Source organism: Vulpes lagopus, chromosome 2, assembly GCF_018345385.1.
Source record: "Vulpes lagopus strain Blue_001 chromosome 2, ASM1834538v1, whole genome shotgun sequence".
Lineage (NCBI taxonomy): Eukaryota > Metazoa > Chordata > Mammalia > Carnivora > Canidae > Vulpes > Vulpes lagopus.
In genome coordinates this window covers 3463959-3490234 of record NC_054825.1, presented here as the reverse complement: position 1 = coordinate 3490234, position 26276 = coordinate 3463959, and the positions used below count along the sequence as shown (strand labels likewise).

General features: G+C 49.8%; 1 long non-coding RNA gene across 2 annotated transcripts in view; it reads right to left on the bottom strand.

Moving 5' to 3' along the window:
• LOC121484908 overlaps positions 1-7075 on the bottom strand; it is an 18649-nt gene extending 11574 nt beyond the window's left edge. For both annotated transcript variants that reach the window (XR_005986153.1, XR_005986152.1), the window contains exon 1: positions 6787-7075. This is a non-coding gene — a long non-coding RNA (uncharacterized LOC121484908). The remainder of the gene's footprint in view (positions 1-6786) is intronic.
• Positions 7076-26276: the final 19201 nt, after the last annotated feature.

Here is a 26276-nt window from a genome sequence, read left to right as displayed (position 1 = left end):
AAGGCTTTGTTTACTTTTGTCCATTCTGGACCCAAGGAAAAAGGACGCTTCGCTCGCTCCCTCCTGGGAGAGCCCTCTCCTGCGGTTCTTGCGCCTCGGGACTAAGAGGTGGGACTCCCACTTTTTTCTGAGGTCCCGTTGGCGCCCTACAGCGGGAAGACCGGCAGGCCCCGCAGGCCAGCAGCCGGGCGATGGCGAAACCGTCAGAGAGGGCCCAGGCCCTTGGCGGCCAGCCAGCCCACGGCCACCCGTGTGTGATGGGCGCCCGATTTCCTGGGATGCGCCTAGTCCAGAAACAGTCACGCGTGAGGCCCACACGTTGAGTGCGCTGGGGCCGTGAGATGCCCAAGGATCTGCATGGCCACGGAAAATAGAGAAAGAGAGGACGTGCCTGCTGAGCCTTCGTTACCTGGCTTCCTGTTTCTTGGAAAGCTGGTGATGATCGCTGCCGTCCCTGCTAACTGATGCGGCTCCGCTCTCACTGGGGCCTTCTAAGGGGGATTTGAGCCACTTCTGGGGGATTCCTTAATAACGATCACAACAGTAATAATAATAATAATAATAACTCTCCAACGCTCCTGCCTCCCACAATCACTGCCAGTCATTTCTCCCCCGCCCTGGCTTGACCTCGTGGTGCCTGCTAACATCCAGAAAGTGGCCTGGAATACAAAGTTTGAGTCCATTCAAATCAGTGGAAAACAGATCGAGTATAAGAGGTTTAGTCTGCGGAGTCTGTTGGTCTGCAGGCCCCTCTTCCCGATGCCCCGCCACCGCTGAGCTCACCCTGCGTCACGGGGGCTGCCTGGGGGGCACGTGGGCACTGACCCGCCAGCGTGTGACACAGCGCTGGTTGGGGGCTAACTCCTAGGTAGGTTCTATAGTGATAATGATGTAGCGTGTGCACCTTTTGGGAATATACAAAATTAGAGAGAATTTCTGTTTGCTTTGGTCCTCTTTCTGGAGTAATTACAGTAACTGCCATTCATTCCTGTTCTGTTGCCCTGATTATTCTAGAGTCACCAGAATAACCTGGCTATTAAGGTTTAGTCATGTTAGGGAACATACGGCAAAGTGACAACTTGTCATGTTGGCCTTATCAATGCTGCGAGTTTTCCGAGTCCTGGATCCAATTGTCACAATGTTTCCGGGTACTTAACTTCAGCTGGTAGGGAGGTGCGGCTCCTGAAGTCCACCAAACAAGTAGCCTCTAAATTTGTTTTTCCCTTTAACTGTGGGCAAAAGCATGCAATTCTCTGGGATTGGTTTGCCCGGTTGACCCCAAACACGCGTAGTTTGTCAAAGCCCATCGAGAAAAGTGGGCTCTGCAACGGGGATGAGCAGATCACCCAGGGGTCACCGTCATCTTGTTTTCTCACGTGAAGGATTTTCAGTTTCTTGGATCAACATCAGAGTTGGGCCCGGCATCGGTTCTAGTACCTTCTGAGAAGATGACTTTGAGGGAGAAGGCTCTGACTTGCATGAGGAATGCCAGAGCAGACACACACACAGACACACACACACCCCACCACCACCACCACCAACGGAGATGATGGTTAGAGATAAAACAAACGCAACGACGACATCGAAACCCACTCTAACACTTGGAGGTGCAAAGGGCCTCTTCCTTTTCCTTATTTTCCATAACTTGGAGCGCTTTTTCTGGGCTTTAAGAAACTATCATTGCACCTGTTGTGCAAAGCTTGGAAAGACGTAAAACCAAATAACCTAGAAAAAGTCATTGTTGTGAGCTGACAGCCTGTGCAGGTTTGCTGGCAAGAAATCACAGAAGTGAGGAAACGACAGTGCAGCATGATATTAATACCTGCCTAAGTGGAAGTCATTGTAAGAGGGTCGGCATCGCGGTGAGCCCTGTTTCCCTTACTCCACATTCCGCGTCTCGCGGTGGTTAGCCCTTCCCAGGGAGGCCCGTGGCACAGAGCAGAGCCCGATGAGTCATGGAGCGGATCTGAGTGGGGAGACAGACCCCCTGGCACCAGAGCTGGAGCTGGCAGCCCAAGGGCAGATAAGCTGGCACTCAGGACATCCTCCTGTCACAGGACATGTGCCGCCAAAGGACACTGCTGCCCGCCGCCGCCGGGGACGCGGCGCTGGAGCAGGGCAGCAGCAGGGAGGGGGCGGAGGGGGACCGCAGGAGTCCAGAAGCATCTCTGGTTTCTCTAGCACAACCTGGAAGCTCTGCACCTCCTTGCCTGTCCAGCATCGATCAGCGGCCACGCACTGCTGGGACTCAAAAGAGTGGACAGGCCAGCCCTGTGGCAGGCACAGCTTCGGAACCAGGGAAGGAAAAGGGGCGGGGGGGGGGACGAGAGCAGAGTGACCTCCATGCACGTCTGTAGAAGAATGTGGAGTGGGGGGGACCCCCCTCCCGGGTCCAACAGCACAACAGCATAATCCCTGCACGACTTTTAATTAGGGGACTTTGTCTCTGCGGGCAGCTCCAGGCTTACAGAAAAGTACGGAGCACGAGGAACGGAGAGATCCACGTGACTTCATGCTCCACACACCCCTCCCCAGCTTCCAACATCATGCCTTAGCCTGCTAACGTCCTTACGGTCGATCGACCAATATCGGTTGGTTGTTATTAACCGAAGCCCATCGCGTCCGTGAGAGTCGCTCTTGGGTTGTACGTTCTGTGGGTCTAGACAAATGCATGAGGTCGTGTATCCACCATCACCATGTCGTACAGACGTGCCCTAGAACCCCAAGCGCCCCACCCGTCCATCCCCCCCTCTTTCCCTGCCCCCCGCCAAGCACCAGCAAGGACCGATGAGAACTGGTTTTGCTCACACCCTCTCAAAACGCCTACGACACGCACCAAGGTCATTCTGAGACCGTTAGTTTATCCGCTCCCGTAACAACCTACGAGGACGTTATCACTCTAATCCTCGTTCTGCAGAGGAAGGCCGAGCACAGAGACTGTGTGACTTGCCCGGAGTCACACAGCTGCTGAGGGGCTCCAGTGAACCCCACCATCTGGCCTGAGTCCTCCCTCTTCCCGCCCCTGCTGGGAGGAGGGGGGACACGTGTTCAATGTGTGCTGGGTCTGACTGGGGGCGGGGGGAGGGGGCAGGAAAGAGACAGACGCCACCGACCTGTGCTTGCTGCCAAAAATTAGAGGCGTTGGGTTAAAAATGTTTTGTATTAAGACAGTTTTACGAGGCAGATCACAAATAAGCGGGCGGATCATCCATCAGCCGCTGCTTCTCTGACCTGGACCCAAGGCCACCAGGGCTCCAAACCAGCAACCGTTTGCTGAGCACTTGCTATGCGCTGGACCGTCTCTGAGCCTGGACGTGGATCCCATCATGGAATCCTCCGGGAGCCCCAAGGACGCGGCGCTAGTGTCAGCCCTGTGGTCCTGGAAGCGGACTGGGTGTGGAACGCTTTGGTAATCGGTCCACCTGCACAGCCAGAATCTGAGCCCGGGGCTGTGGCTCCTGCCCGTGTGCCGTCATGTTCACTGTGTTATGTCTGGACTGAACTGCCCGGAAGCGATCCCAGTTTGGGCCATAATGATGGTCACCCAACGTCCCTGAGCCACACTGGCCGGAGGTTTCCGTGGGTTCTTCCAACCCCAGTCCTCTCTCTGTCGGCTAAAATCCCCTGTGCATACAATGCATGTGTTACACAAATCCACCTCAAAAGCTGAAAACGTTCGTTCTTCCCCAGGAGAAGTCCTGGGCTGTGACCTTCTCGCTGCCTGCCCTGGTCGTCCCCCTGCAGCTGCCATCGCAAGGGACGCTGATGCAGGCTGGGCCTCCCCTAGAGGGGCCAGCAGGTAGGAAGGGGGGGATGCACGGGGCCGGCGCTCTTGGGGCCGAAGGGGTGTGGAAGAGCACGAGGCCTCACCCGGGTGCTGCAAATAGCAAAGTCAAGAAATATGAGAACCTTTTTCAAGTCAAGAAACATGAGAACCTTTTTCAAGAGGGCATCCCACGGGCTCCAGGCCCCCTCAACTGCTTGCATGGTGGTTTATGGGTCTTGGGCTTGTTTGTGGAGGATGAGGAGGAAGCTGGTGCTGCCGTCCCAGTCCGCTTCCTCCCCCGCGGGATGGAGCCTCCATCAGCCTGTTTGTTGAAGGACCAGATTGTCCTGAAGAGCCGAGGCCCTGCAGGCTGCCCGCCAGGCTGTGCTCTCCCCAGGACGCTGAGTGTGAGCCGCTGCCTCCCTGTTCGTGAGGCCCCCCAGCACGCGTGCTCTCAGCTTCAGGCATCAGGCCTGTTTTCCAGGCCGGTCAATGTGCCCCCTCCCCTGGTCCCACCTGCTCAGCCATCACTTTGTCCCAGTCATTGGGTTTTCTCCGCGGAGGCACCTCCCTTAGTGATGGCAACGAGAGACTGCTGTCGCCCAGCTCCCAGAGGCCTGACAGTGCTCAGAGGATCCCGGCCACCTGGGCTGGGACCAGGGGAGGGAAGAGGCGCTCAGGACAGAGGCAGGGAGATGTCTCGTAAACCCCTTCTAACCTGGACGGTTAGCAGAGAAAGAAACGGGCCGCCCCCGCGTCCCCCACAGACGCACCCTCCCTCCTTCCACTCATCCGTCCTCGAGAACACTCGCTGGCCAGGCGCTGCACTAGTTTCTAAGCACCCACTGCCGCTTGAGCAAAGGGAGTAGGCGTGCGAGTAGCCACCATGTGCTGATTTGTGCCGACACGTGGGGGGTGCACGCTGTAAAAGGGAGACACGGACTCCCACCTGAGGCAGCACGTCCTGTTTGCTCCAACGTGGGGGGAGGGACCACCCAGACATGTCCTCCAAGCTGCGGGCGCCCCACGAAGTGCTAGAAGGGGTGGGAAAGTTTCCGTGATGAAGCAAGTGTTCACCCACGGTGCAAACGGTCCAAGGGCTAGTGGGTGCGGGGCTGCCCTGGGGTCAACGTGCTGGTGTGAGAAGGGACTGCCTGCACCGGCTGTGCCGTGCAAGCCCCACGCTTCCAAGGGCACATCGAAGGGTTACTCCCTGGTGCATGCGTGGGACACTGGACTGATTCTACTCCACCACGGGGAGGACCTGCCCCTCGGACCCTCCCACTCCCCGCCCACCGGTCCCTTCTCTCTCCCAGGTGTCCTGCAGAATGTTCTCCCCAGTTCTACCAAGGGAAGTCCTGCAGAGCTTCTGACAAATACAGAACCGCCCGGTGCTCCGCAGACAGCAGGGCCATGCGTGTCTCAAGTCCGTTATAACCATCTCGTGCACCAAGTAGCTTTTGTTTTTTGGGTTTTTTTTTTTTTTTTTTTTTACCAAGTAGCTTTTAATCTGATGTGAAAATGAAATGACACGACCTCTTCATCTTCTGTTTTCTCATCTGAAACGTGAAGATCCTGTTACAGCGCCCCTCAGAGGACTGAGGCTATGATGGCTAAATTCAGGGTTGCCAGCAAACACGGGGGTGCTCAGCTCAAACCAGACTTTGAGATATGCAACAAACAGCTTTTAAGCGCTTATAAGGGACATACTTACACTAAAAAAAAAAAAAGAAGAAAAAGTTGTTTATCTGAAATTCAGATTTAACTGGGCAGCCCGGACTTCTATTTGCCAAATCTGGCAGCCCTGATTAGATCATGCGAAGCTCCTGCGTGGTGCCTGCCCGGCACATGGGTAGACCCGATCGTGGTTGCTAATATTAACACCTGCTTGCAGGCCCATCTCTGCTCCTGGACGATGAGTTTCTCCAGGGAGAGGAACCTCCTATTTTCGGCTCTCATGGAACCAGGGTCCAGGTCAGTAGCCAGAATGTGGTCAATGTCGAGCGCATTCCCAACTGCATGGCAATTCAGGGTTTCTCTGCAGGACGAGGGCACCTAGAGGTGACCTTCTATGCACATAGCCCCCTTCCCTGTCCCTCTGGGGCCTCCCTGTGCCCCGGAGTGGTGAGGGCAGTGAACGCGCATGGCGCTCTGCCACTGCCTGGGCATCTTGCCACCCTCGGGGCAGAAGGGGCGATCAGAGGCCGGGTGCTGGGCTGCGGCGTGGAGGTGTCAGCAAGGCTGTGCTCCCACCAGAGGCTCGAGGGGAGCACCTGTCTTGCTCCTCCGGGTCAGGGCAGCTGCCAACGCTCCTTGGCTTGTGGCCGCATCGCTCCGACCTCCACCCCCACCTACGCAGGGCCGTCACCAGTTCCTTGCGCTTCCCTTACCAGCACGGCGGCCCCTGAGCTCAGAAGCCACCCTCCCTCCGGGTGATCTCACGTCAAGGTGAACAGGCACAGGAACAGCAGCCACTGGGCTGCTGCGCGCTCCGCCCTAGGCACCTGCCCCGGACAAGCTCGCATTTTACCAGCGGAAACGGACAAATGAAGAGACTGTTTTAGTATAATCGGTGTATGTAGATGCCAAGAGGAACGTGCGGTGGGCAGCCCTCCAGAAGGCTCAGGGAGGTTTCTGGAACTGGCAACCCAGCAGACGCGGAGAAGCGAACCCAACAGCCAGAGAAGGCCCCACTCCGGGAGGCAAGAGCCCGGCTTCTCTCTGTCTCCCGCCCAGGTCCTTGGGGGGAGGTGGGCCGCGGTGGAGACGGCCTCACTGATCGCAGCCGGCAAACTTCTGCTTCCAGGAGGCTGAGGCCGCCGGCTCGCAGCTGCACAGAGGGGCCTGTCCTACTTGTATCCCCACCTGGGCTCCTAGGAAGGCACCTGTTTCTAAAGGCTCAGGTCGCATGCGTTCTGCTGGAGCATGACTCTCATTAAGAGAGCCGGCTGCGTCACGCGGGGCAGTGCTAATTGGATGTGGTTGAAAGCTCAGGAGGGGAAGCAGAGACAGTCACTGACCTGTGCATGGAGCTGGCGATGCCGTGCGGCGGCTTCCCTGGCTCCCCTCCCTCCTCTCCGTGAGGCAGACAATGGCTATTTCTGTTCTTGGAGCAACTAGGACACCTGCCTGTGAAGTGGCTGGGAAGGACGCAGGCCCCGCTTTCCCGGGACTCCAAGCAGGGCCGAGGGTGCTCTCGCTGGTCTTTTTGGGGAAGGCCCATACGCGTTCATCGGAGAGGAACCTAAAAATACTTGCCGACGTTCACTGCCGTGGCACGGGCTCGGCCTGCAGCCCCGCAGCACCTTCCTGTTTGCCGCTTACAGCAGCTGGCCCTCAGGATTATGTGTCAGGAACAGAAGGAATGATCCGGTGCATTTATAGAAGGGGCGCTTACGTGCACAGAGCCATTCTTTCCATAATTAGAAACCACAGGCACAGAAGAACCAAATGACTCACTAGACAGAGACAGAGGAGTGAGGGCATGGCATCTGTGTGTGTGTGTGTGTGTGCTGGCATGCATGCTTGGGTCGGGTGCACCTGAGGTTGTGTGCACACGGGCAGTGCGTGCATACATGTGCATGCATGGTTGTGTGTGGCTGTGTGCACACATGTCCTCGTGTGTGTGTTGTATGATGGCATGTGTGTCCATGAGGTTGTGTGTACACGGGCAGTGTGTGTATATGTGTGCCCATGTGTGTGGCTGTGTGCACATATGACCTCATGTGTGTGTTGTATGCTGGCGTGTGTGCATGTGTTGAGTGTGCATGAGGTTGCACATGGAGTCATGTGTACATGTGCATGTGTGGCCGTGTGCACACATGTCCTCGTGTGTGTGTGTGAGGTCTCCACCCGGGCAGCTGAGAGTTCAGACAGATGCCCCAGGACACAGGGCACCCGCGGAGTTTCCTCAGGGGGACGTCCTCTGACCTTGACCCAGGGGTCTGAATTCGTGAAGTCGACTGGGAATGAAAAGGCACCGAGAGCAGAGGCCACCCCTGAGCTGTGGGGCCCTCAGGCACGTGGGCTCCCGCTCCTGCTTCAGGCCAGGTCCCCTGATTATCTGGAAGCCCCCCAAGTGGGACTAGATGCTGTCGGTGGACGGAGAGCCCCGGGTCCCTAACCCACTGCTCGCTTCTCTTTCCTCGTGCTACCTTCTGAAGAAGGAAGTGGCTGGTGGGACCCGCATCCCTGCATCCCCGTCCCGGCCTCGAGGCCACACAGGTGTCCCTCCCGCTCACACAGAGGGACCCGGACCCAGACCTGCTCGGTCCCGTGGCAACCAGAGCAAGAGACAGAGCACGCGGGGCCGCGCCGGCGGGAGTGCTGCGCTCGGGGCCCCCTCAGGCTGGCGCGGCGCTCCGGGAGGCCGAGCCCCAAGGCCTGCCCGTGTCCTGCCGGGGGTCAGCTCCCAGGCAGCGGACGGCGCGGGAGGCCCCTGCCGCTGGGTTTCCCCGCTCCCTTCTCGCGTCATTTTGCGAAAATCACCGCAGCGCACTCTGATCCGCGGTGGCTTTTCCACCAGACACACCCAGACGAGGGCCCAGGTCTCTTTGGAGAGGACATCAGGAGGTGGCCTATTGAAAGTTCTAGAGACAACAAGGAGCTGGTTTTCGGCCATCCCCTGGAAGAAACGTCCCCATCTGAAGAACGACCAAATCAACAAAAGGAAATTCGGATCTTTCAAAAGCCCTTGAGAAGCCATCGGCGTTGATGTGACCAGCGTCCTTGAAGCTGAGACCTTTCCAGGCACGAGTGGCTGTTTGTGGCTCAGAGGGAGAGACAGCTGCGGCGCCCCTTTGCAGCGACAGTGGGGTTCGGCCCTGCTCAGGGACTAAGCGGATTCAGGAAGCTCCTGGCGGTGGCCCTGGGGCTGGAAGAGGGGAGCCTGTCCCAGGGACACTGGGGACGCCGGGACCTTCCTTTGGGGTCCCCCCAGCCTGCTCAGCCCGAGCCGCCTGGACCCCGGTGCCCTTGAAGGGGACCACAGCTGCCGTCAGGCATGACCTTAGGGGCAAGGCCTGCACCTGGGGCACGTCGTGCACCGCTTTCCCCGTGCTTGTGCGCCTCACAGACGCTTGGGCTTGCCCATTCTCTGCAGAAATTCGGGCACAGCGTCCTGGCTGCACAACCCCATCGCAGCATGCACGCAGCCTGCGAACTGTTTCCTGTTTCTACAGAACCGATTCCAGGTGATTCCTAATCCCAAGCGCGTCACAGAGCAGCAGAGTGACAGCCCTGCAGGCGGCTGGCCAGGGCGGCTTCCCACTAGTTAGAGGCCACCAAGATGGGGACCTCGATGTGGCATTAGTTCCAGGGCCTGAGCCGGTCGGGCTTCCAGGATCGCCGTCAGGGGCCAGGCCAGGGCTGTGGGAACAGAGGCAGCAGGTTTCCTGTCCGAGCCCGATTGACTAACTTTCCGGCTTGGTCGTCTGCCTCTGGGTGGCCGCACTATGCCTCAGTTTACCCTGAGCAAAGTACTAATCAAACCTGGCTCTAGGTTTGTACGTGTCTGCATGAGCCCTGCGGTCACCCCCGACGTGGGAGGCGCGATGGGTCTTTTCGCTTTTCCAGGTGATGAAACTGAGGCTCCATCACATCGTACGCCTTCGCCAGCAACGTCCTAGAGGGGACCCAGCGGGTTTTCCGAGGCCAGGTCACTGTCGCCGCCTTCAGAGCTCCTTCCACGCTACGCCGTGCACCCAGAGCTTGGTCCCTCTGCCGAATTACCCCCCGGGGAGGTTTCTCCAAGGCCGTGGTGCTGTGCTTGGAGGAGCCACGGGGCTCCTGGCTGAGCAGAGCAGGAGTGGGCACCCCGGAGCCACCCAGCCCCCGGCCTCTGGGGCACCCTGCCAGCCCCGGGCCTCTGCTAAGGGCTCACGTGCCCGGAGCTCCTGCACCCAGGCCTGGGCAGCGCCTCCCTGGAATCCAGAGCTTTGCCCCGCTCTGCTTCGTCCTCTTGGGATGCAGCCCCGTAGGCACATGTTCCCCCAGCCGCCCCCCCCCCCGACACGTGGCAGGAGACTGTTAGAATCAGAGGAGGACACAACAGACGGGCCCGTGCTTCCTTCTAGAAGCTTGTGAGCCAGGAGGGCACCCACGTTCCGTGGCACCTCTCCTGGTGTTTCAGTGGAAGGGAAGCGCCTTCCCCTCATGCCTCGCCCTCAAAAGTGAATCACCTGGGCAGCGCGCCGGACAGTGCCCCAAGGCCCGGACACCCCAACAACGAGGGAGACGGTGGGGAGCCTCAGGCTCTAACAGTGATGCGCAGTTAGGGCTGGGGCAGGAGGAGGCTTCACGTTTCTCCTGAAAACCCTGAGTCCTGCCCCTGCAGGAGAGGAGCCGAGCTCCTGGGTTCAGGAGGCTCTGCTACCCCCCGAAAAGCCTCCCTGCCACGTTCCCTTTTCCTCCCATCAAGAAATCCATTCTGGCTGATGAGCTTCGCTGTTGCATCTACAAATACCCCAAATATGCTGGCTTGAGAGGGGGAGCCGTTCCCATCTCGGAACGGCCGTCAAAGTGCTCCCCGCCGCCCAGAGGTCCTCCCGCAGCCTTGTCCACAGTGTGTCCCTCTGAGCGCCTCGTGCCCCAGATGATTTCTGCAAAGACTTGGGGGGTCCCCTTGGTGGAGGTTGACCAGGCGCATGGCATAGACAACTGAGTCCCCTAAATGCATGACTTCTCAGGACCTATTCGTTTTGTTCACCCCAAGTTTCTTTTTTAAAAGATTTATTTATTTATTTGTTTGTTTGTTTGTTTGTTTGTTTATGATAGACATAGGGAGAGAGAGAGAAAGAGAGAGAGAGAGGCAGAGACACAGGCAGAGGGAGAAGCAGGCTCCATGCTGGGAGCCCGAGGTAGGACTCGATTCCTGGGACTCTAGGATCATGCCCTGGGCCAAAGGCAGGTGCCAAACCGCTGAGCCACCCAGGGATCCCCTCACCCCAAGTTTCTAAACACCCTTGACTCCATGACCATTTTTGCCAATAGACCAGTCACTGTGGCTTGGGCCCCTGTGGGTCCCATTACTGCTGAGTAAGAGCCTCTCCTCCTTGGCAAACTGGACCCCAGGAGGGAGGGTTGCTTAGTGTGTGGTCCCAGGAGCCAGGAGAGAAGGAGGGACCCTGGGCTCACAGTCAGCTACGCGGGCGCCAGCAGCAGGGGCTTGGCCACCAAGATTGCCCAGGGTGAGGCCGGTATCCTCCCCGATGCCCCAGGGCTGCCCTTCCCCTGCAGGCTCATCCATCCAGACTCTCCTTCCCATTCAACAGTTTCTGTCCTTTGTTGTCTTAAGCACCAGTGTAGCGGCCCAGGTGGCCACACACACACACACACACACACACACACACACACACACAGCTTTTGTGATAAACCACCCAATCTGCTTGCATCATCCAGAGGCTTGCCCTTCTGAGCCCCAGGCCCTCTGCTTCTGTCTCCTTCCTGATCCGCTAAAGCAACCAGGCAGCAACCCCAGCAGTCAGCTGGCTCCAGAGCGTCCCACATGCCCCTCGCAGTCCCCTCCTGTCCAGGCACCAGCAGGCGAGGGCAGGTTGGTTGAAGGTGAATTAACAGAACCGACACTTGCTTTGGGGCTGACCTCGAGAGAAGGAAATAAATGGTCACGAAACAGATCTTAAGTTTGAAGTCTGGGTATGACTTTCATACGAGTACATCTGAATTTTTTTTTAAGTCCAAAATATTTGCAGTGAGGCTCTCTCATTACTAAATTAAATAGATACGCCTCTCGTGTCGTACAATAGGCATGTTCCTGAGAAAAGTACATGAGAAGAGAATTTTTAAAAATCAAATTATATTTTTCAAAGTACTTGGAGAGCTTTCTATTTAAAAGAATCCCACAAGGAATCCTCCCTCAGAATGAAGAATCCTATTGTAATGCAAATGATCACCTCCTAATTTATCTGTTTTCTACATTTAAATAAACTCCAGTTTATTCCAAATGGTCAAAGAGCAGGGTCTTGTGGCTAATTGAATATTCACGTTACTCTGGACCCACCATATCTACCGTGTGTTGATCACCAATTTTCACGAAACAAGAATATAATAAAATACACTTAACAATGAAATGATGCCGAACCTAATTACTTTTTCTTTGATAATTCAAAGGCATTCAGGACCTCAAAGTGCCAGGCAGTCATGGGGTCTGTTCATCCCTTATCCCAGCACAGACCTGAGTTTCTGGAAAGTGATTAGGCTGATGCGTACTTGTCTCAGAACAGGACCTGGGAGGTTCATTTTTGACATAGGTCCTTTGATTCTTTCTCTCTTTTTTTTTTTTTCTTTTGTGGGGAGGTAGTCTTCTCTGTTTCCAAAAAAAAAAAAAAAAGAAAAGAAAGAAAAAAAAAGAAAGAAAGAAACAAAAACAAACAAAAGAAAAGCCAGAAACAACTAAATAAAGCCAGACTTCAGAGTACATATTTTTCCACGGGCCAGAAACGTGCAGACTCCACCTCTGGATTGTTTTAATATGCAGTTGACAACATCGGCACAGGTAGGCCCCTTTTCAGAAAGCCAGTCAAACTCAGAAAAATAAAGCAAGATTTAGCTGTTCTTCTCTGCTGGCTATCTAATGAGGTGCGGGAAAGGGCAACAATTCTGGATATGCCGTGCTTACAGACATGCCTTCCCTAGGAGTAGACGGTGATCTTCATTTCAAATAATGATGAAGGAAATGATTCGTTTCAAAAGCAAAGTGCACAGTATCCATCCCCCATCCCCGAAGCAGTCTTATCCCTTCACTTCTTCTCAAATACCCTCTATCCAGGCCGCGGGCTTGAACTTGATCAGCGCGCTCCAGCCCAACTTCTTGATGCTTTAAAATCCATTCACTTCCCTGTGGTTTGTTAGTGCTGCTTTTTCCAAGGAGTCCTGCAACCATATATTCCTATTTAAGCAAATAAGGTTAGCTACCTTTGGCCATTCACAATTCAACAGTCCTCCTAAATTAATTTTTCCAAAAGTAATTCAAATAAAAGCTTGGTTGCCACTACTCTTTTCTGAGCCACAAGATTGAATAAGGCATCTGAATAAAAATGTGTATTACAGCCTTCTTTAATATTTAAGCATGACATTCATTGATTTGTTTCTTGTTTTCTGCAAACCTTGACAACATGATAAAATAAATCATAAGAACAAAATATAGTGGTAACATCTTTTATGGACTTCACATAGTCATCAATCTCAAGCTGTGAGTGAATTATCAGTACAGCAAAAAGATCTATGTTTTAAGAGCTCCAATAGCACACTAGCTGGAGGTTTTTCACAAGCAAACTCAAGGCGAGTGACTGATAAGCATCATTATTATTTTCTGAGAGTCTAGTTTATGGTGTGTTGCGGAGGTGTTGGCATATATGTTTCGGAAGCAAAGGTTTGATCAATTCTAAGTAGACATCTACTAACATATAAAAAATATAACAAGGCTTCCTGCTGAGCGGCATTGTAGTACCCACCACCCCATGTCAGCGTGACAAGCCCCTGCATTGTGCTTCTGATTATATTTGATACAGAACTAACCTCTCTTAATGTAACGTACTATGTGGGAAACAAGGACCAAACTATGGCTGTTTGCGCACCTTCCCCATTTTATTTGTGCTTTGATCTTTAGCGTCATCATGGCAAATCCGAAAAATTAAAAAAAAATAACAAGCTTGAATTATCATATAATTGCAACCCCTTCGATGTGCCAAAGACCAAATAGTTGGGAAAGAATATGCCGTCCCGAAAGGTTATGGAAGCTGGAGCTGATGCTACAGAGAGTTTGGGATCATGGAAGATTCTGGAGCCTGTTATCATCAAGCACTAAAAAGTTGTTTTCAAAATCCTCGATGCCTACAATGGTAAGACTGTGTCCACACCACACCCTCTTAGTAACACGGAAACCTTCATTCAGCCCGTGCCCCAGCCATTTGTGAACCTAGTACGGAGCATCTGGACATTGAGAAACATCTGAACAAGTGCACGCCCGCGTTGCTTTGTTCATTCGGCATCATGTTCAAGCAACCCAAGTGATCGTTTCTTTAAAAAAAAAAAAAAAAAAGCCACAATTTCTTCCCTGTGAATGCTGGCCCTCAGCGGGGCTTAAAGTTTTACAGGAAAATCACCAACAAGGGAAATGTTGGCTGCATCGAATCCAGTTGTGACAAACTGCAACAGGAGGATTATTGAGTGCGATTCCCCAAATCATTATCAGCATTTCCTCCCACACATGTCACCGTCGTGGTATCGCAGAGGAATAATCCACAAATCCGAAACGACATTCCCGAAAGCACAACAGCTTTGGTGGATTTACCGGAGCTTTCTATCTGGAAAATGGGTGAATGAACGCCTTGGAGGTGTGGGGGCGGGGGGCTCCAGTCTTGGGATCACCGGAGTAAATATTAAGATGTTTTCTGACAAGCGGGATATATGTGGTTTCCCACAAAGTCCCACAGTGCTTTGCACTCCATAAATATCACTCCTCTTCCCTTTCAACTTGAGCTCCATGAAATATGACGCCACGGTCCACTAAAGCACAGCTGCACTCTCATTGGTCTCGAGTCTCGGGCATACCCTCATTTACATAGGGGGACACTATTCATCACCCTCATAATTAATCCAAGTCAATTACACCAGTCTAAAGTACCTCCTCTCCTAGGCCTCGTGCATTATTACCGCCAACTCTAGGAAAATTAGGCTCGCCCTCCCTCTAGCTGAGTCACATGGTGGCTCTTTCTCTCTTTTCTTTTTGTTATTCTAACCAATTAAAGTCACTATGATTTTCTTTACTCGGCCTAAGAGAAAATACCATCAGTATTATTGCTTGTTTGACATTTTGGTTTTCCATTTGTTAAATTTTATTAGCAATATTGGAAATGTGAATTACTGTATCTTCACGGCCACGATGCTCTTTGGAGGAGTTTGTGCACTGTCGGTGGTGCTGTATACATCCACTGTAAACCTCTCAGGGTCTGCATGTCATTTGGGACTGCTTGGGGACCACCATATATATAGACGACTGGGAGAGAAACCATGGCCAGCGCAGAAAATACCACTGTTTCCAAAGATACGTGGAGTGTGGGATGGCCCAGGGATCGCCAGGCCTGGATGGCTGCTTCGAGGCCCGGAGCATGTGTGTGGGGGGGTGTCCCTGATTGTTAGGGTCATACAAAATGAAGCACCTGCCCATTTGAGCCCACTCCTGTTGCAAAATTGCTAATAGCCCTGTGGGGAGAGTCTTTGCTGAACTGGCTGATAAACCAAACGTGGGTCAATTTATCTAAAAACTCACATCAGATTTTATTTAGTCCTTTTCTGTTTCTAAATAAACACACACACACACACACACACACACACACACCAGGAGGGATGATATGCACTGGTAAGAAGGGTGTACAGGAAAAATTTGTTAACGGGTCTCTACCACATGCAGCACCTGCAATGCCACCACAGCATACCCGAGCACGCCATGCAGTCACTGAAGTAGAGAAGGCTGCTCTACCAAGCCCCAGAGCCTCCCCAAACAGACTTACAGCTCAATCATGTATTTTCCTGGGATACCTAATTAACCTTCTTGTGTTGTAATTAACTTGCTGAGTTTGGCTGGGGTGGTAGTGTTAGTCGTATCATAGTAGGGAATCGATCATTAAAAATAATCCAGACTGTTGGCTCCATGAGGGCATGGACTGTGTTTACTGCGTCCATGATATGTCCCCAGTATGGAGGAGAAGGTCTGGTATACAGTAGGTACTCAATAAATACCTGCTGAATGAATCAACCCATCAGTCACCTGCTCCAGGTGCAGCTGTGCTGTGCTCCATCAATATGCCTGGATGTTCTTTCTGGCTTCAGGCCTCTTTACCTGTTTCCTCATCTATAAAATGGGGATATTAATAGTGCCTGCCTCAAAGGGCTGCTCTTGGGTTAAATCATCATGGATGTAAGCAGTGTCATATACGTACACACACGTACACACATATACACGTGTGTGTGCAGGGAGAGACAGGCATCCAGACCAAGAGAGGAGAGAGAGAGAGCAGCCCATAGTGTGCTCTGTGCTGTGAGCACAGTCTGCTCAGAAAAAAAAAAAAAGAAAGAAAAAAAGGACCCTATTATTAATCTTATTCGGGATTAGCATTTATCACATCTGGTTAACATGCCTTACTGAGCCGATCCAGCCTTGAATGCACCTTAAGATCCAAACAAGGTCAATTTTCTATTTCTGGAAAAGCCATGAAGGAAATCCAGGGTTTGGAACAAGCCAGTGTGTTTCCAGGAATTCCCTGTAAGTCTCCGTTCTGCGCCATCGTGCCGTTAGAAACGTCTACCCTGATGGGCACTTGTGAGGATCCGTGATTTCACAGAGGAAAAAAAAAAAAAAAAAAAAAAACCTATGCAAAGCTTTAATCCCGTGTGCAAATGATTAGGAATTTTTTTCCATCTGAATACTAATATATAATTCTTGCAGAAAACGAACCACATGGCCCATCTTATGTGGTGGTCTGAGAAATATTCCATGATATTGCATCAATATTCACTTAATAAAGGAGGAAGTTTGCATTGCTTATGGTACTTCTGTTTGGTTCCTTCAGCTTTCAGACATTATGTAGAAGAGTTGGTCCAGCAACATCTATGCCTTGTCACTCATTTAATTAAGCAAAGAAAGCTTGCTATTCATTTTATTTCTGTATATGTTAATGTTAAAAACTAATAGAAAACAGCTAGTAAATTGTCCCCTGCATATATTGGACACAGCAACAATTACTCTGGCAGAGAAGATATAATAAAAGAGGAAATTTTAATAGTATCCTTATTCCATTTATTCTCTTGGGCTTCTGTTTCAAGGTACTGTAGAAATTAACAATTATTTCTTCTCATTGTTTTGATGATCTTTTTCTATTATGCTCCTACCCGACTTAAAATAAAAATAATTTAAACTTACATTTTTTTATTCAATTTTATGGTGCCCTGAGATTTACATTCCAGGCATGAGGAAGAACTGGGGAAAATCAGAAAACAACCCAGAGCTTTCCCTTCTCGTTGTGCTGACAACTGGTTGAGGCCTTGCCAGTCGTTAGTACAACTCAGATGATCCTGATTTCAACTTGGAAATTCACATAATAAAAATAATTATCTTATACATCACTTTATTGACAAATATGTCTGTCTCGTATTTATGAATGTCTGTCATATGGTATATCTAAATAGTTGATATAGCTCTGCTCTATAAAGCAATTAACTCAGTTTATATGGCAAATTGTCTAAGGATTTCTCCAGAATGCTTGGGGAAATCTAACAAACTAAAATATTCTCCAATTTATTGACATGCTACCATGTTGAAAAAAGTAGGCCATCAATAACCAGCTTTCTTTTGAAATCTGGGATCTTATTATAAGTCAGGGACTATGAGACCCCTGGCTTGGCTGAAATAAAAAAAAAAAATGCACACACAGTTTTATCTTCTAAAGAGCGCATTTGTTCTTTGTTTTGGCAGAGGAAAATATTGTCATGATGAATGGAAATGTGCAATCAAGACGATATTATTTAAAAATGGGAAGTTTTTCCTGGTGGAAATCGCATCAGAGCCACTTCTGAGACACTGGAGCATTTTTCAGTGTAAGCCGCCTTTGGTTTCCCGTGGTATCTCTCATACTCCTCATGGAGACGTGTCCGTCCACAGCTCGGAGGGGTGTACACCCTGGGCCATGTGACCCTCCCTCGTCCTTTTTTCTGGGATTAAGTCCGCAGAGCCATGCGTCCGTCCAGGTCTAGTAAACCCAGCGGTCCTGTCCACGCGCAGCTTGATCTCCGCATATACACTGTACGTAACTGTGCTACTTCCCCACAGCTGCATAACAAACCACCACAAAACAACACTCGTTCACGATCGCACTGTTTGTGTGCGTCAGGAGTCCAGCCGTGGCTTAGCTGGGGCCTCTGCTCAGAGTCTCAGGCTGCAATGAAGGTGTCAGCGTGGCTGCATGTGGCTGTTGGCAGATTTCCGTTCCCTGTGCTTACAGGACTGAGGTCCCCACTTTCTGGTTGACTGTCAGCCGTGGGCTGCTCTCAGGTCACAGAGCCCCCCACCCCTCGACAACCGTGTCGGAGACTCACTCCTTAAAGCCAGCAGGAAGGGCCGAGTCCCTATTTTAAGGGCTTGCTTCGGATCACTCAGGTCTACTCAAGGAAAGCTCCCTTGGATTCACTCAAGGTCAAGCTGATCTGAGCCTTGATTACATCTGCAGGGACCCTTCACCTTCACCAGAGACTAACACAGCCATGGGGAGCACCTCCCATCATGCCCACAGGCCGTGCCCATATTCAGGGAGGGGACTATTTTGGGGCGGTTGGCCCCAGGGGAGTAGAATTTGGGGGACCAGCTTAGGATTCTGCCAACCAGAGTAAAAGTCCAGAATCTGAGCACCCTATGAACCTAGAAAAATGATCTAAAACCTGGGCATGTTAGCTATAATTTGCCTTAGATGTCTGGAATTCTCAGAGGTATAAATGAATCCAAAAGCAGTGACTACTGGCTCCTGTTGTTTCTATCACCACCACAGGGAATTGTCTTAAATGATCTCATCTTCCATATTCCAGCTCCCCTTGACACAAATCTTTGCTCGGGTAATCATGAAAAGATAAAGCAGAGTGCCCTTCATGGAGGCAGGACGTCAGGAACCTCACTCCCTCCATGGGGTATCCATTTCCAACTAGGGATCTATAGGCTCAGCTCCAAGGTGGAAGGAGTTGGTGTGTGGTCCTGTGGTGCCAGGATGGGCGAGGAGGGAGCGGTACATCCTGGTCCTGCACCCACACCCAATCACCTTGCAGGTCCATGAGTGCCAAGGAGCTCCCACTTCTTGTCTTGGACCGAGGGACCCAAATTGGAAATCTCACTGTTTTAAGCCAGTCACCAGCTTCGGCCCACCCGTTTCTGCCTCCCATCCGGCAGTCAGAGGGACGTCCCAGTCAGGCTGTCACTGACCCGTCACTGTCTTCCAACAGATCTACCCCACCCCTTTCCTTGACTTTGCTACTGTCATTTCAGCCATGTGATAGCCTGCAGAAGGCCTCCCAGAGCATCCACATCCTGTTCCCAGAACCTGTGAATATGTCACCGAACACATTAAAAGGGACTTTGCTGATGTGATTTCATCAAAGACCCCAAGGTAGGGAGGCCCACCTGGATTGCCCAGGCACAATTAAATGCACTCATGAGGGTTCTTATTAGAAGGGGCAGGATCAGAAGGTGCAGTGTTTGGAGGGAGGCTGCATGCCAGGAATGCACGTGCCTCAAGAAGCTGGAAAAAACAAAGAATGGATTATTTCTGGGAGCCTCCAGGAGGAACCACTCCTGCTCACACTTTGCCTTTAGCCAAGTGAGAGTGATTTTTAGGCATCTGACCTCCAAAACAGTAAAATAATACGTTTACCTTGTCTTAAACTTCTAAATTTGTAGTAATTTATTACAGCAGCAACAGGAAGCTGATACAGGTAAGATAGGGTCTCTTCCTTCCGGAGCTCCTGATGGCCGAGACCCCACCTCTGTGCCTACACTGTACTGGTGTAAGCTGGGCTTGGCTCTTAGCTGGGCCTTCTTCTGTAAAGCCCGGTACACACTGGGACTAGACCTGGAACAAAAACCCATCTCCCAAGAGGCAAGAATACTAGCTAAGACGCCAGGCTGGATAATTTCTGCATTGGTCCATAGGTCCCCTTGAACATCACGGGGCAGAAGCCATGTCGTTGGGATCTTGGCCAGCATCAGAGCCGTTTTCCTGCCCCTGCTGAGGGGAATAGATTCATATGGTATTTGAATTTCTCTAAAGGAAAATGTACCTAAGAGTTTCATCTACCTTAAATAATGCATTAAAAAAAAACAGATAATTTGGGGTGTATTTCATAATCCATTTCATAATTCAGTCAAGAGACATTATTCAAGATTATAGAAACAAGAATAGAGGATTAGACGCATTATTTAAATTAACAAGGTAACCAATGGAAATGGTATTGATGGCGATATCACATGTTGGAAAAATTTCATGGGATTGGTGGAGACAAGGCCGACATCCAGCTCTAATAGGACTAATGTCACTGTTAAAGTATTAAAGTAGTTTCATACAACTTAGTAAGTAGCCACCACTCATGTCCCCTCCCCTCCCCGCCCCACCACTACCATGTAAACTTTCTCCTTCCATTGAACTGGATTCCTTCACATTTAGTATCTAAAGGATTAACACCTGGCAGGCAGAGCACCTGTGGAGCCCTACCCCAGCACCTTGATCTGCATGTTTCGACTGGCTAATACCGGGTGGTACCAGTTGTCAAAGAGATTCAATATCACCCGAGAGTATTAAGGCAAGTTTAATGCTTATCTCCTGCATTAAAGTATCAATTATTGCATAAATCTGATAAATCAAGTAATAGAATTATAAGCATATTATCTCAAATTACAAAAGCCAACCAGAGCAGAAAGGACAAGCAAATTCATATCTAGGAAACAGAATGGAGCCAGAGGGGCAGAATGGGAAGTTGCTGCCTTCCATTCTCCTTGCTTCTGGACTACTTGATTTATTGCCATGTATTTTTTTCCTCTATTAAAAAACTAAAATCAAATAAATGAAATCAAGTAAGTTAGGCAACCCCCAACCTCCTTCAAATTCTAGATGTTGCATTTGCCTGCGATACCACTGACACTGCCATTATTCCTCACTGCAGGTCTATGCCCGCCAAGCAAATGTTTTGTGTCTGGAAGGATTCCACTACTGACCACCACAACTAGCTTTTCCGTCCTTCTGCCTTCCAACAGCCTTTTATTCTTTCCTAATGGTCTCTCCAGAGACAATGCCTTGTCTTCACCAGGTCAAGTCATTTTCCTCTTCCAGGACTGAGGAAGACAACACATCCTGGGCTGCCTGCAGCTAGACGGAGGCCATGCTACCGATTCCAGCAGTTGGGCTGTGGGCAGCTGTGCCAAGTGTCACTTCTAGGCTGAAGCCCAGAAGAGTGAATGGGAGATCTCTGTGCTCTCTCCTGTCCTCCTGCTAGAACCTTCAAGCCACGTGTTGAGGTAGGAAGGTCACAAAGTGGGAGCAGCCCCTGCATTGCTGTATTGCTCCATGGAGGACAGTCACCTAGGGTAGCCCATGAGCCCAACCCATGGTAGACTTTGCATGGGTGAGAAATCAGCTTCTGGGTTTTGTTATATGAGCAAAGCTTAACCTCTCTTGACTGACACATGGTAAACACAGAGCTACGTCCTGGTGTAACATCTATGTCTTAGAAGCCATAGAAACATTTAGAGGGATTGAGTGTCTGCTTGGCCACCATACCAAATAGGACGGCAGATCTTCCCCGTCACTCCACACCTTGTTTTTACTAACCACAAAGTGTAAATGTCATTGAGAAAAAGCAACTGATGCTATAAATCACTACAGTCTCCAATGTGCAAATGATCGATTCAAAATTGTCTTTTTGGTTACCGGAGGACAAGTTTTCCTTTCCTTTCCATTTCTTTGTCTTTCTTTTCTTCTTTATTTATCCAATGTGTCCCGATGGATAGAGCAGGAGACCCTGTCATGTAACATCAGGCATCTCACAGAGGCAGGGCTGGATGTGTCCTGTGGCCAAGGTGAGAATTGCACCTATTTTTAAAATGTTCTGCTCAAAGTATCTTCTATTGTTTAAAGAACACCAAGAGTAATGGAAGACTGTGGACCCATTCTGTTTGAGAGCCAAACATCTTCTCTTTCTTGCTTTAGTCTTTTTTTTCCCAAAAGAACCCTGTTCTTTGTAGAAGGTAAATGGGTGCACATCCCCACATCCCAGAAAAAGCTACCTGTGTAGCCACTTACCTCAGTCTTCTTGGAAACTTCCAGAACCTTCCAGAGTGGTATGGTGGAGAGAGGTAGGAGAATGTTGAGAACATGGTTAGCCTGGGAAGTGGCAGAGAGCTAGTAAGAGGCAGTTATAGCTTTGCCACCCAAGGAAAGCTATTAGGATCAAAGCATGCCTCCCCTCCACTGTGCCTAATGGTACTGATGAGTGCTGACAGGGCTGCAGTGTGCGAGACCAGGGCCAGAGCCAGCACCGGGAGGCAGCGAGCAAGCATGGAGCTCAGCCCTGATGCAGGAGAGCGTCGGAGTAGCCGCTGAGGCTTTGCAACCTGCAGTTCTGCTGAGGGGAGCTGCTTTCCAGTAACCCGGGCCTGCGTTTGCTGAGGAGTGTGAGGCCACTTTTCATGTATTTTTAATATTCTGGTTATCATGCAAAAACTCATCGATGAGAAAGTTTAAGCAGTGTGCAAACAAGGCAGCCTGCTGAGCCGTGTTAAGGTACCTAGCACACCATGTCAACATGACAAGCCTCACGTTGTGTTTCTGATTATATTTAATAATACAAAATTAGCCTTTCTTAATGTAACATATTGTGCCTGCAATGCTATTTGTTTGAACTAAAACACCCTTTCCTACTTTTCAGTTGTAATAAAAGGACTCACGTGGTGACCAAAATTTCTAGCCATTTTCATGCATTTGCAAAACAGTAGGAAAACGCAGCAATTCTTCTCTGAAACCAGCCAGAGACGGGCATGCTGAAATGGGCTCTATTACCCAGGGGCATGGCGGATTGTTTCGAACATCTGGGATCAGAGTGCTCAGCGTTACTCACAGTGAGACCAAGGCCATTCCATCCTGAGGGTGTGGCTCCCACTTCTCTTTGCCGTACCCAAGCCTGCTGACAAAGCCAGGAAAGTGTCATCCAGCAGCAGGTCTCAGCTCCTACCTGCCAGTGCATTCAGGGGCCACATGGGGGGAGCCCAGCTTCAGGATGAGGCCTTGGGCTGCACCTGCCCAGGAAGTGATGCAGGCTGAGGCCTCTGAAGGGGGATGGTGGGGAGGACTGGCTGTGCTCCCCACAGTCGAGGAGAGAAGTGCCCACAGTGAGAACAGAGGGCTTAGTTCTCTTACTGCTGGTCTTGTGGTTTCTTCAGATGCTAGACTTTTCCAAATATAAAGTTTAGTTCCTGCTTGCTTTGAAGCTAGCAAAGATCAATGTATACATGGAGTTTGAGGCTGGAGTTTTATGGACGGAAGATGAAGCTGCAGCCTACGGTATTCTTTTTCTTTCCATGCCCTCTTGTCTTCCACGAATCCTCAGGAAGCTTTTATTAAGTGAACACAAAAGATAAGAAGACCCCACTGGCAGCTTGGTTACGCGAGACGCAAAGCGACAGGGGCCCCCAGCCCAGAGCTCTTGCAGACTCGGGCTCCTGTACGATGATGCGATGATGCAGCAGAGCTTAGGGGCGTGCAGATCGACACACGCGACACAAAACAGACTCAGCCGCCAACGGGCTCTAACAGAACCTGGGTTCGAGCAGGTTTAATCACAGTTTCAAGCACTGAAAGACCAGGAAGCCAAAAGTGTACCCAGAGAGCCACCATGAAGGTGACAAAATGCGGAAAGCCAGGCATGGACAAAATGAGACAGTCGTGGCTTGACAGCTTCATGCGAAGAAAAGAAGGGGCAAATTTCCCCAAATACTTATCTCAGGGACGTATTGTGGAATGTAATTCAACAAAATCAAAAGCTCTCTGAGGTGGGCGGGGGGTTGGGGTGACTGGGTGACGGGCACTGAGGGGGGCGCTTGGCAGGATGAGCACTGGGTGTTATGCTATATGTTGGCAAATTGAACTCCAATAAATTTTTTTTTTAATTTTAAAAAAATTTAAAAAATAGGGGATCCCTGGGTGGCGCAGCGGTTTAGCGCCTGCCTTTGGCTCAGGGCGCGATCCTGGAGACCCGGGATCGAATCCCACATTGGGCTCCCGGTGCATGGAGCCTGCTTCTCCCTCTGCCTATGTCTCTGCCTCTCTCTCTCTCTCTCTGTGACTATCATAAATAAATAAATAATTAATTAATTAAAAAAAATAAAAAAATTAAAAAATAAAAAATAAATCCGCTGAAACTAAAACAGTATGCAGTGTATATGATGACAATGTATATATGTATATATTTTATATATATGCCTAAATTTAATTGCATTTATGCTATCATGCACACTTATATAAAAGGATATATGTATGAACTGACAGGTAAATAAAATCAATATATTTCTGGGAAAAATAAAAAATAAAAATAAAAAAATAAAATATCTTCCTTTTGGAAAAAATCTAGAGATGCTAAAGCTATTATTAGGCACTGCTCTAAAAATTGATGTATTAATTAATAAACATGCCGCTGATATAAGTAAATATTATATTTCATCTTCAAGAACCCCCTCCACAAAACCCAGAGAACTTTGAAAAATAAGAACGACTAGAAGAATCCCCTTTTACATATGAACCTACAATACTAGGCATGTCACGTGCAGCAAAGCCAGATGCCCATGTCACCCCAGAAAATCCAGATGACCGTGGACAAAGAATTTAGAGCAAACGTGCAAGCCCTGATAGGACTCCTGAAAACAATGGAGTCATTTTGAAAGAACGGGCGCAGGAAGGACACATTTTCCAATACGTGGAGCTAAATTATTGGTTAACTATTTTCCAATAAAACAAAACCAGATCCTTATCTCATATTTCACAACAAATAAATTCCAAATTTATTTTGGAAATAGACAAGCTGATGAAAAATAACACAGAAGGACAAGTAATAAATATACATGATCTTTAAAAAATGTAGGGAGTTGGTGTGAGAAAAGCCTTTCCAAGGGTGAGACCTAAATAAGGAAACCAGAAACATTGCTAGAAGTTTGTCTGAACAAAAATGAAAAAAAAAATTGCTGAAAGGAGAGATGCATGATAAAAAATTAAAACTCTAACCAACTGAGAGAAAATGTTTGCTAACTAGATGATCAGCCCACGGTTATTGTCCTTAAGGTACAAGGAGGACTTGCAAATCACTAAGAAGATAAAGGGAAAAATAGGTAAAGAGCATAGCAAGGCGACTCACAAAAGAGAAATAGGAACAGCTGACACAGAAGTATGTCACCCACTCGCCAGATTTCCTACTGTGTCCTCCCTACTGTTACTCTATTAGGGTTTTGCTTTTTCCACTTTGCTTTTTATGATGAGCCCAGGGTCCTCATCAACCTGATAGAAGAGGGGCCATTCTGACATAGCCCTGGACAAAAAATCTGCGTAAAAGCTTTCTAGAGGCAAATTTGACAACATGTACAAAGTTTACTGAAAACATGCATACCCCATGACCCTGCAATTTCATTTCTAGGAATTTTTCCTATGAAAACCTGTGACAAGTCCAAAAAATTCACGTGTCAATCAAGTTGGACACAATTTTATTTATAATATCACAAACTAAGAAAAAGTCTAAATCTGGGGCCACAGAAGCCTGAGCACCCTAACAGTGAGTACAGAGATAGTCACCTCTTCACAACACTGTGAAGGTGGGGACAGCGAGATGTGCCCAGACTCCGACGCGGGGATGGGGTGGATCACCCTACCATCATCAGTATTGCTCTTGCTGGTTTAGCCACACCATGAAATACTGGGTGCCATTAAGGAAAATGTCAGAGAAATACATGTATTCACCTGGGGAGATTTGAGATACAGTAAATGCAGAAAAAGTAAGCTACAAAACAACAATTACAGGAAAATCCTATTTTTGAAAAGAAAAATATATATGAATATGTATCATAAACATACTGAAGGGAAATACATAAAATGTTAATAGCACCTATCCAGGAGTTCTGGGAATATACAACAATTCTTTTATTCACAATTCTCTGTATTTTCTTATTTATCTACGACAATTACATATTTCAACGATTATATATTTTGAGGGCAATAAAAAATAAAATATTTTAAATATGAAGACTATGTAGATACAAGGAAAATATTTCCATTAAAATAGAAAGTGAGGAAATGATCCAACCGGCATATACACTGGTTTCAACTTTGTTAAAAATACGCATGTGGAGTAGGGTTGGGAATTGGTGCAAACTGAGCATAATTAAGTTGTGATGCCAGTAGCTCCGCAGGTGGGGAGACAGGAGTCCTGCCCTGAACCCAAACACCTACCTACTGATGGACAAGGTCATGAGAACCCACCTGGAGTTCATGGCCCCTGCCTGACCCAGGGACTTCCTGTTAATACGGCCCAACCCGTTCTGTGGCCTGCTCTGTTGAAAGTACGTCCACTCAGATCCTCAAAGTGTGGCCCTGGACGACTGTTGATGTGTGTGTGTGGGGGGGGGGCGGTGCAGAGCTTGTGTGTAGGGTCCTAGCGGTGCAAGATGTCATCTGAGATGGGAAGAGGACAGTGGGGTCTACACTCAGGAGCCAGCTGGCCCCACCTGCCCCACTCGGGTGTGGGGTGCAAGGAGCCCACCAACTCTAAATGCTGGCCTGCCCTTCCAGCCAGCGATGGAGGCGTCCTTGCCATGGAGGAGGAGCAGTGAGGTCGCCTTCAACAGTTTGTTTCCTCTGACTTGTAACCCTGCAGTATTAGCCATGTGGCCTGTGGGTGTCCCTATGCCCTTCTTCTCTGGACCCCG